This window comes from Melopsittacus undulatus, chromosome 2 (genome assembly GCF_012275295.1).
Source record: "Melopsittacus undulatus isolate bMelUnd1 chromosome 2, bMelUnd1.mat.Z, whole genome shotgun sequence".
NCBI lineage: Eukaryota > Metazoa > Chordata > Aves > Psittaciformes > Psittaculidae > Melopsittacus > Melopsittacus undulatus.
Genome location: NC_047528.1, coordinates 86,398,968 through 86,413,080, shown reverse-complemented (window position 1 = coordinate 86,413,080; position 14,113 = coordinate 86,398,968). Strand labels below are relative to the sequence as shown.

The window sequence follows — 14,113 nt, the reverse complement described above, 5'->3', positions numbered from 1 at the left end:
AGTTTTGCACCTGATATTGTGAGGGTAGCTACGAAACCTTGATACACATCAAGAGCTTTCATTCTAAGACTTATGAAGTTTTTATTGTTATTTTAGGGTGCATTAGAGTCTGTAATTTCTCTCTAAATAGGGTCCTAAGGTAAACAGGAGAAGAATATGAGTTCTGTAAATTCCAAAAAGCTTCCACAAAGTATCTCAATTCTCCCTGGAAGCTGGGCTCAAACCCTAAGTAATTATTAAGAACCCTTATCCTCCAGCTCCACTGACCTTTGCAACTTCCCTGGAAGTTGTGTTCTTTTGCTGCAGGGCTCAGAAAGAAATCTCAGATTCTTTCAGAACAATTTTGTAGGCAGGACTGATGAAGCTAAAACTACAAAGTATCTGCCTCCTCCTCCAATGAATATTTAAATAGAATTATTTTTCAGCTGGAAGGGACCTACAGTGACCATCTAGTCCAACTGCCTAAGGATTACAGAGAACATTAACTGCTGACAAAAATCTAAAAACTTCATGAAAAAAGTTTTAATCAAAATGCTCCCTTTGATCCACTACACTGGAGCAATTTAATACTACTCACTTAAACTCTTCCTGGGGAACAAAGCAAAAACAGAAATAACACTTCAACATTCCCCCCTTGGAAGAACCCACCAAACCATACACGCATCTAAATCATAACTTCTCATGTTCAGGGGCATCCCTAGTCTTGTTTTTCCCCTGAGATACATAAATACATTGCAGCTTCTGTTATTTCTGAGGAGGTTCATGGATGCTGCTAGGCTACAGGTAGGTGCTGAATGGCTTTTGCTACCTCCATTCTTTCTCTGGTATCTAAAGGAGAATATAATGTCATCTTCCAGGTCCATTCCACTTGTGGCTTTAAAACACGGAATTATTTATAGTATACTGCACTTAAGATTTTGCAAAACTCAGCACTATAAATATTTGAAATACTGTCTAAATCCATTCACCCAATGAATTATGGATAACACTAGAATGTTATTTCTACATTTTCCTTACGTGTTACTCTTTGTTAAATCATGCTTCGACACAGCACCTGATGTATCACTGGAGCATGCAGTACCCAATGCCACCACCACAATCATACTATAAAGCTTCTGTTAGAAAAGTGAACTTTAAACTTAGCCTGCAAAAATTAGCCTAGCGCCTTCTGATTCCCTTCATGTTTGCTATGGAGAATTTAAAGACTTCTCTAAACTATGCTAAACATTACACTAAAGAAAAGTATTATTTAACTGATTAATAATTTTTACTATTAGTCTAAACTCCAAATTCCCTGTGACATTATCACACATTACAGAAGTTTTCCCTCAATATACAAAATTAACACAACTGATTGCTTGGTTAGCTGCAAATAAAGCATGGTATAACATCTAACCCAGATATTAAGTTGGAAGCATTTTACATTCTTGGAACATGACAAAAGTAACTTTGTTAAATTCCAAGATATTTTGAAGTGCTTTATATTCAAATAATCTAAGCATGTACATTACTGTACTAGCTTTCTTTTTTTTTTCCCAACTCTGTTTTCCATGTAATCTTCAATCAAAAAGCACAGGAATTCAAAATACTACCATCACCACCAAGCATAATTTAGAATGTCTCAAATACACAAGAAAGTGATGTCAGCATTAAAATTCATGTTTCAATAAGCTTCTGCTAAGTGCTTAGCAAACTTCCATAAACTTCCAACTAGTTTTCAGTGTACCAACTGCTTAACGCAGCCTGGACATTTGTGTACAGTTCCATACTAGCTAAGTGCAAGTAAACATTTTGTCATTTCCTGTTGCCTTACAACCATTTCAGTCAGAAGACACTTGCTCTGAAAAAAATCAAGCTTGCACGAGCTCACCAGAAGTGTTATAAGCTGATAGCTAGTTTTTTTAAGACCGTATGCCTTAAACATGCTCCGTTCCAACTAAGCTCATACAAGCCATTTGCCTAAGCAGAATGAATGCTCAAGAAATCACAAAAAATTATCTGTCTGCTCCAGAGAACTTGCCTAACAACACCACTTAAAAATCCGAGCCTCTCTGCAGAGAAATAAGTGGCAACAGGAAAAGTAATTTTGTCTTTTGTCTTAATGCTCCTCTGCGAACACAAGATTGTATGTAAATGTAAAAAGGTAAACAGCAGAGGAAATTTAATAGGAATAAGTATGGAAGATCCTAGAGAGAAAGCAGAGTTAGCCACAGGATTATTATTTCTACTAGACTACTACTCCCCCAGCAGAACCAAAAAGTGACCCCGCTGTCCCAGAAACTCAATACTCCTGTACCCACAAAACCTATCAAAGAGCATGTTATAACCCTTTTTATTAAGAAACACAGGAGACAATGATCAACTATTACCACATCCTAAGGACTAAAGATGGGTTTAAAAACTCTGTTGCAGCTCTGCCTGAAATAAAAAAACACAAAAAAATAAATAACCAACATTGAAAAGCTACAACCCAACCTTCTTGCTAAAGAGCACCTCCCTCCAGGATACAAAATGGATTACAAAAATACCACTGAATCCAACAACAGGCCAAGAAAGACAAGACAAATGTAGGAATTGTTCCTTTTAGGGGCAGTGGTAAAACTAGCACAAAGTCACAGTGATAGAAGACTCAGAAGGTAGTTTTGCCACCACAGTGTACACATGCATCTCTTCTGCTTCCATTGTTGGAATGTCAGTGAGAAAGAGCAACCTTATACCCCAGTAAGAGTATTATACCCTGATAAATTTTGGGACAGAAGTTTCATTGTAGCTCTGCACATGGACATGCCTTAACTGAAGATACAGCTTCATGGTCTGCTTGAAACCACGTCTCCACCGTCACAAGAAGAGGAGGAGGGCAATCTTGCTCACTTTCATCCCAACCACCTTCTTACCACTAATATTAGCCATTGTGCCACCACGTAGTTAGCCAGATCAAGAAGCCAATCTGGCTGAAAGGTAACTGGGGGAAAGGAATGGAAATCATTTTAGTTTTCAGCTGTATCACATGCCATATGAACACTAACAATGGTATGAGAAACAGGAAGAACATATAGCCATGGATAAAAACAACTTTTAGCACCAGTGCAAATATATAAGGAAATACACCCTGAGAGAAGAAAAAGGAAGCAAACAGAATATAGCGAATTACAGTTATATAGCACATATTTAGCTATAATAGCAACCAAGGTTCACGCACATTAGACTAGAGGTGAGTCCTAATGATACAGAATTGTCATAAAGTCTGAAATTCTCCTCAAGCATAATAGATATCACAGGAAAATCCACATAGAGAAAGCTGTTTAAGAGTTGATAAAATTCCAGGAATGTCAGTTCATTAATATCTAAGTTCAGTCATTGAAAGAAATATTAAGCAACCAGAGCAAATAAGACTAAGAGCGAGAAGTCTAAGAATGCAAAAAACTGTCTTTACCCTGGAAATTATGACAAAGCCACTGGAATACTTAACTGATCACAGTAAGTTGGGAAAATTAGTTTAGCAGTAACACTTGGAATAATCCGACCACAAGCACATAAATCAGTGACAAAACTAAAGCAGGCAATGCAGATGGTGTAGAACACAGAAGCTGGCAAAAACTTCATTTTGGCTAACCAGATAAGAAAAACCAAACAAATGCCAAACAAAAAACAAACAAACAAAAAAACCCCCACAACAGGCCACAGTTATAAAATAGTACACAGGACTGCTTTATTACCTGGAAATCCAGGTCAAAACACTGGAATTAGAGATGACACAGTATGAGTGCCTGAGTGCAAGCAACAGCTGTATCCACTATGATAGTCAATGTCTTACTACTTCTTAGCAAAATAAATTTTCATGTAACAAAATTTTGTGCCTGTGCGAGACAGAGACAGAACTTGCTCTCTAAATTTGTCAAAGGCTGAATTTGTCATTTTTCTCCTACATAATTTTGGATTTTCAGAATAATCTGGTTTCCACTGTAATTGCATTTCCATCAAATGAAAGTTCATTTCCATCAAACTAAGTCCCCTGGGCAAACAGTAATCAGCTGAGGCTCCAGGAAGAAAAACTGTCCCTATCTTATTTGTTGCAGAAGTTAAATGATGTTTTGTAAGAAAGGAAACAACTGCAGAAGTCAAAGGAAAATCTGCAGGTTATAAGACATCAATATAGGACCCCTGAGAAGTTAATTCTGTGTCTTTTTCATATACAGTGCTGGAGAAATCACAGATTTCTCAGATTAACCTCTTCATCCTCCTCTCATTTTTCTGGGTAGTGAGATCCAAGGCAAAACTGAGGAAGAGTGAGGCAGCACAAGAGCAACTTAAGCCAACATAAACTGTGTCTAACACCTTAAACATCTAACACAAGTCCATTGAGAAGTCATGACATGAGGCAATTTTGAAGTTTACAGCCTCTATGCCCCAATTCTTCATCAGTACAACAAAAGACAACACAAGCGTTTTAATTTACAAAATGGTGTGAGAAACAATACACTAATGTTTGTGAAATACACAAGCTGGGAGTGAAAAGCACCTCTCGAGTTTATTAACAGAGTAGTAATTCCACTCAGTATGAGATTCAGACCAATGTAACACATGCATTTACAGCATGAATTCTAAAGATAAAATACTGCATGACAATCCAATTCAATCAATCGTCTAGGCTGAATGAGTCAAGGATCCAATGAGAGGAAAAGTTCATAATTAAAGTGTGAGGGGGAACCCCACTGGTTTAATGACAAGTTTCATTCTTGTATTTCCCCCTTTTCCACTTTTATGTAAGCTTAGATAAATCTTCTTAAGTTACCCAAGTGAAAATATCCCCCTTTAGGTGGTAAAATGCTTGAACAGATCATCACTTTTTTTCCACATCTCTTTACAGCACTTGCTTTCCACCACACACATTTTTTAAGTAACTTCGCTGAGCCACCTGATAATTCAACTGAAAAATGAATAATGGAAGCATTTTTTAAAAAAATCAAGCTTTTAGCTCTGCTGAGGAATCCACTCAAATACTACAACCCCCAAGTCCTGATGAAATAGTATGTACTATAGGTGAGAAAAACAAATTTTGCTCTTGTATTTGTCAAGCATCTGAGCAAAAATAAGGCACTTCATATTCACAAATTCAGCACAGAAAAAGAACCCAACTGATAATATACACCCTGTGGCAAGTTTTTGTCTGTAAAGAAGACATTTTAGTCTATAAAGAAGACATTTTCTTCCAGCAAGAAAGTCTTTGCAAAGTATACAACTAACCTCACCAATCTGGATGAAACAAAACATTAGTTGTTCAGAAGCATTAGCTATCTGGAAGTATGAGAGAGGAAAAAAAAAGAAGTACAAAGGAAGATACCCACTATAACAACTGGGCACTCTGAATTTGTAAGTAACACTTTGAATGCAGAACAGCATGATAAATCACAGACTGAATTAAGCAGATGCTCAGGAAGTAAAAGAAAAAAGTAAATGCATAATCATTTCATCAGATCAATAAAATCTCACCACAGCATTTCTTTAAAGCAGACTAACACCACCAGACCAAGCATGCAAGTAGGAACAAACTACAAAAAAAAAAAAAAGTTCATTTCTTATTAAGAGCAAGTTTCTTAAAAAAAATAAGAAACTATCTTAAGAGCTTGTGAAAGAAGAAAAAAAAGGGGTTTATATCTACAGAAAAGTACCCCAATACTGTCTTCATAATTCCTACAGATAGAAAAAAAACCACTGCAGCTGAACTACTTAAACATCAACATTGTTGTTAAGGCTTCTTCCTCCCACCCTCAGCTCCAGCACACAAGTTCTGAGAACTTTGTCAAATGCACTAGAGAATCTTGTTATATTAAAAAGACATGGAATAAAGAATTCTAGTGAACAATTGTCATTTAGAATTTAAATGACATACAATAATAGACTCACATATAAAGCAAAATTTTGCTGTTGGAATAATCAAAAGTAAAACTGAAGGGTTTGTCTGCATTTTAAGTGTGAACTACTGTGAAGAACCACAGTGAGGCATCAACACTGAAAGCCACCCAAACTGTAGTTCAGGTGTAGCATAGTCTAAGCACATACTTAAAAGCATGAAGCAGTTCTCATAGGAGATTCCAATTCTCTGCTTTGAAATGTTAGTTACTTCCTGCTGGTCTAGATAACATATTTAACTGCTAAATCTTCCTGTGTGATACCCACACCTAACTAAATATAAGCATATAAACAAACAGCATACCAAGCATCAAGCACAATTTAAATTTTAGAAAAAGATGATCTTCTGAAGTATCAACTAAGGATCAATCAGCACAGCACACATGAATCTCCAAATCAAAATCTCATTTTGGCTACTGCTTGCCAGCAACAAAACTGAATTAACAACATGGTCATTCACTACCCTCATCTAGCTACCTCCAGGCACCAAATTTGCTACTGGTTCTAAATAGTCATTTCAGTATCAGGGAAATGATATGAAGAAAAAGGGAAATTCATTAAGGAGGGTTTGGTAATGCATCCTGACATCTGGTGAAAAATCTTAGGACAGGGAAGAGAAATTAAAAACTTTGTCTTACACCTGCTAACCAGAAGCTGATACTGATCACATGGGGTTTTTCCATGGCTGAAGACACATTATCTTACAGCAAGGTTTCACTACCACTAACACAGCATAGCAGTGCTACCTTTCTGCACCCACTGCCACTGACAAAAATGAAGCTTTTAATTTCACTATAAAGCTTTTCATTTTATATATATATATACATTAAAAAATTTAAAAACTAAAAAAACCAACCTGCTTTCCCAATGCTAAAATATGGAAGTGAAAGGAATTACTGGTTTCTCAAATGCCATAAGGGGAATTCATGTTTTAAGTTACATCTTCACTAGACACCTTACAAACCGTCAACCACAGCAATCTGGCCAAACTGCTACAAAGAAAAGAACATCAAAAATTTTTGGGCAACCTGTAGGTTATCTAATTACCAGAACTATCGTGAAGAAACTCTGACACCGCAAGAAAGCTATAAATCACTTATGAAATTTGACATTACTACCTCACCTAAGGGAAAAAAAGGCAGTATACCAACTCAAGAAAATGTTCCCTGCATGAATGTGTGTGCACATATGTCTCCATGTGTGTTTATATACACACACAATTAAAAACAGTCAGAAAAGGCACCTGGGATTTTAAGGTCCCACTGTGATTAATAAAGCACTGTCTGAAAGACAGGTCAAGGCATATGGAGGGCTATGCAAAACTGGAGTCTGAAACTGTAGAAGTCACTGGAGTTTCCACCTTCAAGGTCCAGAGAATTTACATAACAATTTACAAAAATAAACAGAAAAACTAAAGGATTCGGGAAAATGCATTAAAAGGGAACATCAGAAATACACAAAATCCCAACATTTTATTTCTAAATTAGAAACATACAAATTCTAATACATAATATAGTTTAAACTATTGTTTAAGCTTTTGGTTTACCAAAATTTTGGTCTTTCACCAACCTACTTACCTAAAAATTAAGCTAAGCAGACCCACCTTTCTTATTTAACTTTCATGGACTTTTCTGTTGAAACTTGTCCATAAACACACTGAAGTACACAACCACCAAGAGCAGAAAAATTGAACACCAAAGATGCAAGGCTCATTTACTGAGATGACGGTAGATTTTGACAACAATATTCATTCTCATCTTGTATTAGAAAAGTAAGAGACTTCTTTTACTCACTATCAATTTTCATTTCTGGACAGGAAAACTAAAATTCCACCCACAACCCGTACAGGCCTGTCACCACTATCTCCACACCACAGTGCTGGCAAGGACACCCCCCCTCCAATCAAAAATACCTGTCTGGTAACAGAGGGATCCCACCTGACATACATCACTTTTTTCTTTACTGAACATGTTCCTAAACAATCGCTTCCTTCTTTCATCATTTCAGAGCATGATAGCTAAGACCACCCAAACACAAAACACTACCTTTTCTTCTTCCCGCACCTCATCCTGCTGAAGCTACAGAAAAGGTTAAGCAGCATTAAAGTGACCTAAAGATTGAAGTCTATGTTATTTATAATACACATTTTAGTGTCAATCCATGTTACCATTCAGCTGCTACAAAAAAAACCAAACACATTACTTGCCTTAAGCGAAGGCTCTTCTAGGTACAATTTTCTATTACTTGAATTTTGGATAGTTTACATGAAAGCTTAATGAAACATTAGTCTTGAAATTCCCTCCAAGTACTTCTCATTATTTTGAAGCACTCATTCGGACACTTCTGTTAAATAAAAGTACTGGAAAAGCCTTTTACAATTTATAGCAGGAAGGAGAAGAGAACATGAGCAAACATTAAGGAGTCACACGCCTGTGTCTTGCCTTCTACCAAAAAAAAAAAGAATTGGAAAAAAGGTTTCTTCTGTGAGTTTTCCATTCACAAATGTACATCTTAAGGGAATACCACATTGTATCATTCCTTACTTAAAGACAGAATTCATGACTAAACATGAACTACCAAACAATACGATTTGCTAAGATGCCCATGCAAAGATCTATATGCAAGAAAAACGTATTTTTCTGTTGTCAGTTACATGTATAACTGAATCACAAAAAAGGGCTATATACTGGTTTTATAAGCAGATCAAGGATGCTACACATAAGTTTCCCACAGTAACATTGCTGAGAGCTATCCACTACTTCTAAAGTAGGCTTCATTTTAACTTCATGAAAAAAGTTGAATATACTAGCATTCAAAACATAACTAGACATGGACCTCTTTTGAAGCTGTACTAGCACAAAGATGTTAAACAAAAGCAAGTAATCATTCTCACAGTTAATACTAACTAATCCTTTAAGAAAACCATACATCAGTAAAGTTTACGTTAGAAAGCCGCCTGGGAACACACCTGTATCTGAATGGCATTTATTCTCACCATTTTAATTTTTATTTGAAAACATGTCAACAGCTGGCAACCAAAAAGCTTTGATACCAAGCACACTGAATTCAACTGTCAAAATAAAATGGGTAACTAATGGTTTCTTATAAAATGGAGTATCAGAAAATGCAAAAGGAACCAGCTGTGCTGTTAAGCTACTTTAAGAAGTAAAAAAACAGCAAAAAGATTTTATGTTAAGTCACAAGTGGCCACTTTAGGACCTTATCTCTCTTACTCCTTTCCTCTACTGTGAGGTAACTTCTTAACAGCTCCCCTGTAACCTTACCAACACTCAATATTTTAAATGATTTTACCAAACCAGATCTACAAAAAGTGCTCAAAGCACCAATGGGCTCAAGTGGACACTGTAATGTCTCAGAAATGCGGGAGCTGACATTTTGAGTATGTCAAGTCACAACAGAATGGCTTTATGCCACTGTCTATCTATTCAAGACTCTGAACAAGATCTAAGTCAAAACATAGTTCTGTCATGAAGTACAGAGAGAACCTCTTTAAACAAAATTCTCAAACCATGCTACAACCTTAAGTGTAACACAGACAGTTGATAAAACATCACGTTCAAAAAGATACCTCAACTCGTTATAAAACTAATTCTTTGTAAGAGTGGGAGAACTTTAGCATCACTGCCTTTTTCTAACACACATATCTAAAGCAGCTCAAACTTTATGGGCAGAAGAAAAAACAAGTCTTACTGCACACAATCATATACCTATGAAAGCCCCCATCTGCATCCCTCACCTCTGCCACAGAAAGACTGTTTAACTACCATTCTGCAATACAAAGGTTTACCAAACTGCTCTTCCTAAACATAACCAACTGCTTGAAAAGACAGCTAGGCAACTGACATTCATCACTACTCAATAATGCTGACTTGAGAACCTCTTAAGAAAAATGGAATAACAAGACAGTGGTACAGCAGGGCAGGTACAGCAGTACAGTATAGTTTAATTTTTCATTATTTTTTTCATTAGGTTTCTGTCAAGGAGACAGTATGCATAACAAAGCTCAGTTATGTAAAAAAAAAACCAAAAAAAAAACCAAAAAGTGTATTTATATACTATAAGCATCTTGTATAACATAAGACAGGGCTACAGCAAGTGCACACAGCATTGCTAGCTTTGCAAAGGCAAGATACTACAACAGAGGACTGACATTATCAAGCTGTGTTCTCAAAACTTACCCTTGACTACAGCTTGAGACTTTTAAAAAAGGGTGATATGGATAATAAAACTGGAGGCAACTACAAAGAGTTTCAAGAGGAGACATATCCATGTCACAAGAAAAACTTAAAGAGACCAGGAACAAGAGAAACTGTGTCTCCACATTCAGATTAATACTAATGATAACATCCAGAAAACAATTTTCTAAAGGACACAAAAGCCTTCACATGTAGAGCTTTTCAAGTGAACAGAAAAAACAGCAACATTTCTTACAGCTTCAATCACCTGACATTGGCCTCTGCAAGTGCTGGATAAGCAGGACTACTGGCTCAATTAAACAATATTTATGATTCCACAAAAAAAAAGAAAGTTTAAGAGTTTTGGGGGCTTTGGCTTGCTGCGGTTTTGTTGGGTTTTTGGGTTGGGTTTTTTTGAGAAAATAAAGAATAAATCATGCTTTAAGTGAAAAACAGTAAGGGACACTTGATTCATGTACTTCGGAAATGAGGCTATCCTGTTCAGGATGTTTCAAAACACACCTACAGCTTTTTTATCTCTTAGGATATATATAAGACAATTATTTCTGGGGTAAATAAATGTATATACACATATACACACACATTCAGAAAACTGCCTAACACAAAACTGCTTGCCATTCAAATACCTGAACTTGTAAGTTCTGAACTTATTTCTAAACTGGAGCAGGAAGGACAGAAATATTTCCCGTGGAACTTTATATATCTTCAGTACCCACCTAGCAGAAACATAACTTTAAAGCCATTTAAAAGTTATGTGTTCAAACTAGTAACTGAATTCCTATCCTTTTTACCCAAAGTTGTATTCATACTGTGAAACCTAAACTAATTTCAATTTTAAATACAGTGTCTTAGAACAAAGGTATTACATGTACCATTATTTTGTTAAAAGTCTGATTTTTGTTGAACAGACATTAATCCACTATTTTTGTTTACCCTAAGTGTTGCTTGTAAGAATTCCAGAATATTAATAAAACCCATAAACTTCAAAGTGTGTGTTTAGAACAGAGAGTATCTGCAGTTGTCTGAGTACAAATGCACCACAATGTGGGAATCTAAGTTTATGCAAGACAATATTCCACAGATACAGGAATAAACAGTTTTGATGCCACTATCCTCCTGATTACCACCTCCAGATGCAGTCTTCCTGTCATTTCAATGGGCAGAATTATTGCCACAAGGGCAAATTCTGTAAGATATGAAGCAGCAGCATGGAAAGATTAAGAGAGAAACTACCCAAAAGAAGTACCATTAAAAAAAAACGACATGCAAGAAAAGTACAAAAATATATTGGAGAGAAGGAAACAGTTACTGTGATACAATCTTACATTTATTTTTTTGCTAAATTCCTCTCTCCATCTCCTCACCCCCAGAAAAAAAAACCCATGCTGATACTTGAGTTTCTTCCACTGCAGCTTTATGATTGTTTATGCTTTTCACTCAAAGCTATCACTAAGCATCACCATTGTCCAGGGTATTGCAACAGAATAATCAATACATATCTTTTACATGCTTCCCCAAAATTCTTAATTTTAGCCACTGTACTTTGTTGGTTCAAAGAATAAATGTCACTGCAATTCAAAGAATCAAAAGCATTGTAAAAAAAAGAAAACCAAACAAAAACAAACAAGCAGCCAACATACTAATGTATGCCTTAGGTTTCCCTGAAATAAATGTTACTTGCTCAGGAACATTTATAGTGAGAAGTTCTGCCAATACCACAAAGTAAAACTGAAATATCAAGAATAGTTAGCTATCTACAGATTTTAGCCACCCCTAAATCGTTCCTACTAGAGATACCCTTTCAATTCCATAATCAATAAAGGCCAACCTTTCAAATACCCTTCCTAAACACAGTAATTTTAATATGTATTTGTCAGGCATTTGAGAAGCCTCATGAAAAAACACAGCTTACCTAGTCCTTCTGTCATAACAAGTGCTGCCACCAATATACTTAACACTGCACATTAACATCTAAATTCAACAACTTTTTAAGAATACAGGCCCCAGTTCTGCAATTAGGTCAGCAAAAGTGGGCCTTGTGCTAGCTTTGGGCCTGTGACTTCAGAGGGTCTCCTCTGGGCTGATAAAAACGCCCAGTGATTTGAATACAACTGCAGAATTGTGAATATAAATCAAGTTGTACAGACAACATGAAGACAGCCGAGACAGACACTGTATGTCTACAGTGAGACAGGGAGTCTTTTGAACATTTAAATAGAACAATTATTTTCTGAAAGGTTTTCTCCCCCCCCCCCTACAGCTGTGTCTTGTGTGCTATTGTACATCCTCAAAATACTTAACTGAACTTCAATGGAGAAACTTGAAAATAAAATATGGCATCTTAAAAACCTCCTCAATATTTTCAGATGCTTGAGTATAAAATCGCTTAAGAACAATTTTCAAATGCTACTCTCTCTGCATACAAACAATGCCACACAAAGTGGGCTAGTACACATTAATAGCGATTTCCAACACACAAAAAACCCCAACAACCCATCCAACTGGTGAAATCCCTCCGTTTTCTTGAAGACAGTTAACAGAGGATAACTGCGGCCGAACTACATGCAACTACTCCTCCCTCCTTATCGCACACCTCGGATAAACGGAGGGAGTTATATTGCCTAAAATAAATCGCAACAAACAAGCTCCAAGACATAACTTCAAGGAGATACATCAGGGCGAACTAGAGAACGAAGATGCAAAAAGCCACAAATGCTTTTTGTGCATCGAAATAGGGTTGCTGGAAGCCGAGACTAGAGGAGTGGCCTACGCGTTAATAATGTTTACAGCGGGCGTGAACGAGCTGGTGCTGGTGGTTTTCATTGAGAATGTAGGAAAAGCGTCTCGGTAGGGCCTTATTTCCAGGCGTCGCCCAGGCCTACACGGCTCCAATCACTCCACCTCAGTAATGGCGTTCGGTGAGAAGGGAAAGGAGAACCAGAGGAGGCAAAGCCGGGTGCAGTGCTGCGGGCAGCCACCGGGCCCTCCTCGCCCGGCCGCACAAGGGTGGACGGCGGGAGGAGCCGCCCGGCGCCTGGCAGAGCCCCCCGAGGGGCGGCGGAGCACTTCCACCCGCCGGTAGCCGGGAGAGGATGAGGAGCCGTCAGCCATTTTCCCTTGCCCTCCAAAACACCAGCGATGCAGGGCCACATGCCTAGGGCTGCGAGGGAGGCGCTGCCGCCGCCACCCTCCGCTCATTACCCTCACACCCCCCCCAAGCCCCCGCTCCCCGCCCCGCGGGGCCCGACTTGGGCCTTCCTCCCGGCCGCACCCCGCAGTCCAGCACCCCGACCCGGGGAACCCCATCCCCGGGGAGCGCCTCCGTCCGTTCCGTTCGGCGGCGGCCACCGGCTGCAGCACCAACAGCTGCCCCCACGCAGCCGCTTCGCCGCGTCCCGGCCTCGGCCCCGACTCCGGCCCCCGACCCCGCCCGGGCACGGCGCTCCGCCACTCACCCCCACACGGCTTCCCCTTGTCCCGCGGCTGCTCCTGCGACGGCCCGGTGCCCTCCTTGGTGCTGCCGAAGGAGCGCGGCCGACGACTGCCTCATCCCAGGCGGCCAGCAGGGCAGAGTCTCATGCCAGGCCCCACGATCCCGGACGTGCAGCCGGCTGCCTGAGGGGGCGGCTCCGCTTCCCCGGTTCCCCCACACACACACCCCAGGCGGACGCCGTGTACTGCGACGGAAAGCGGGAGGGCGAAGCTTCCAACGCTGTCCGCGCTTCAGCTCCCAGACCCGGCCGCTTCGCTTTCTCCGGCGCCGGCGGCACCGCCGGGGCGTTTTTCCTGCGTCACCAGCTCCTGCCCGGCGGCCCTGGGCTTCGGCTCCGGTTGGGGCTTGGCCGGGGCCTGCGCGCTCCGCCCCGTCCAGGGACCGGGGTGCACGCGGGGGAGGGGGCGCACACGCACCGCGCTCCTATCGCCGGGACCCGGGGCCCGGCTGGGCGGCAACGTCCGCGGCGCGCGGGGGCAGGCAGGCAGGAAGG

At 39.5% G+C, this 14,113-nt stretch overlaps 1 protein-coding gene across 1 annotated transcript in view; it reads right to left on the bottom strand.

The window, feature by feature from the left end:
• The window catches only part of USP9X (ubiquitin specific peptidase 9 X-linked), a 101,964-nt gene extending 88,336 nt beyond the window's left edge, over positions 1–13,628 (bottom strand). Inside the window, exon 1 of the mRNA XM_034060033.1 lies at positions 13,583–13,628. The gene's annotated coding sequence lies outside the window, so the exon portion shown is untranslated. The remainder of the gene's footprint in view (positions 1–13,582) is intronic.
• Positions 13,629–14,113: the final 485 nt, after the last annotated feature.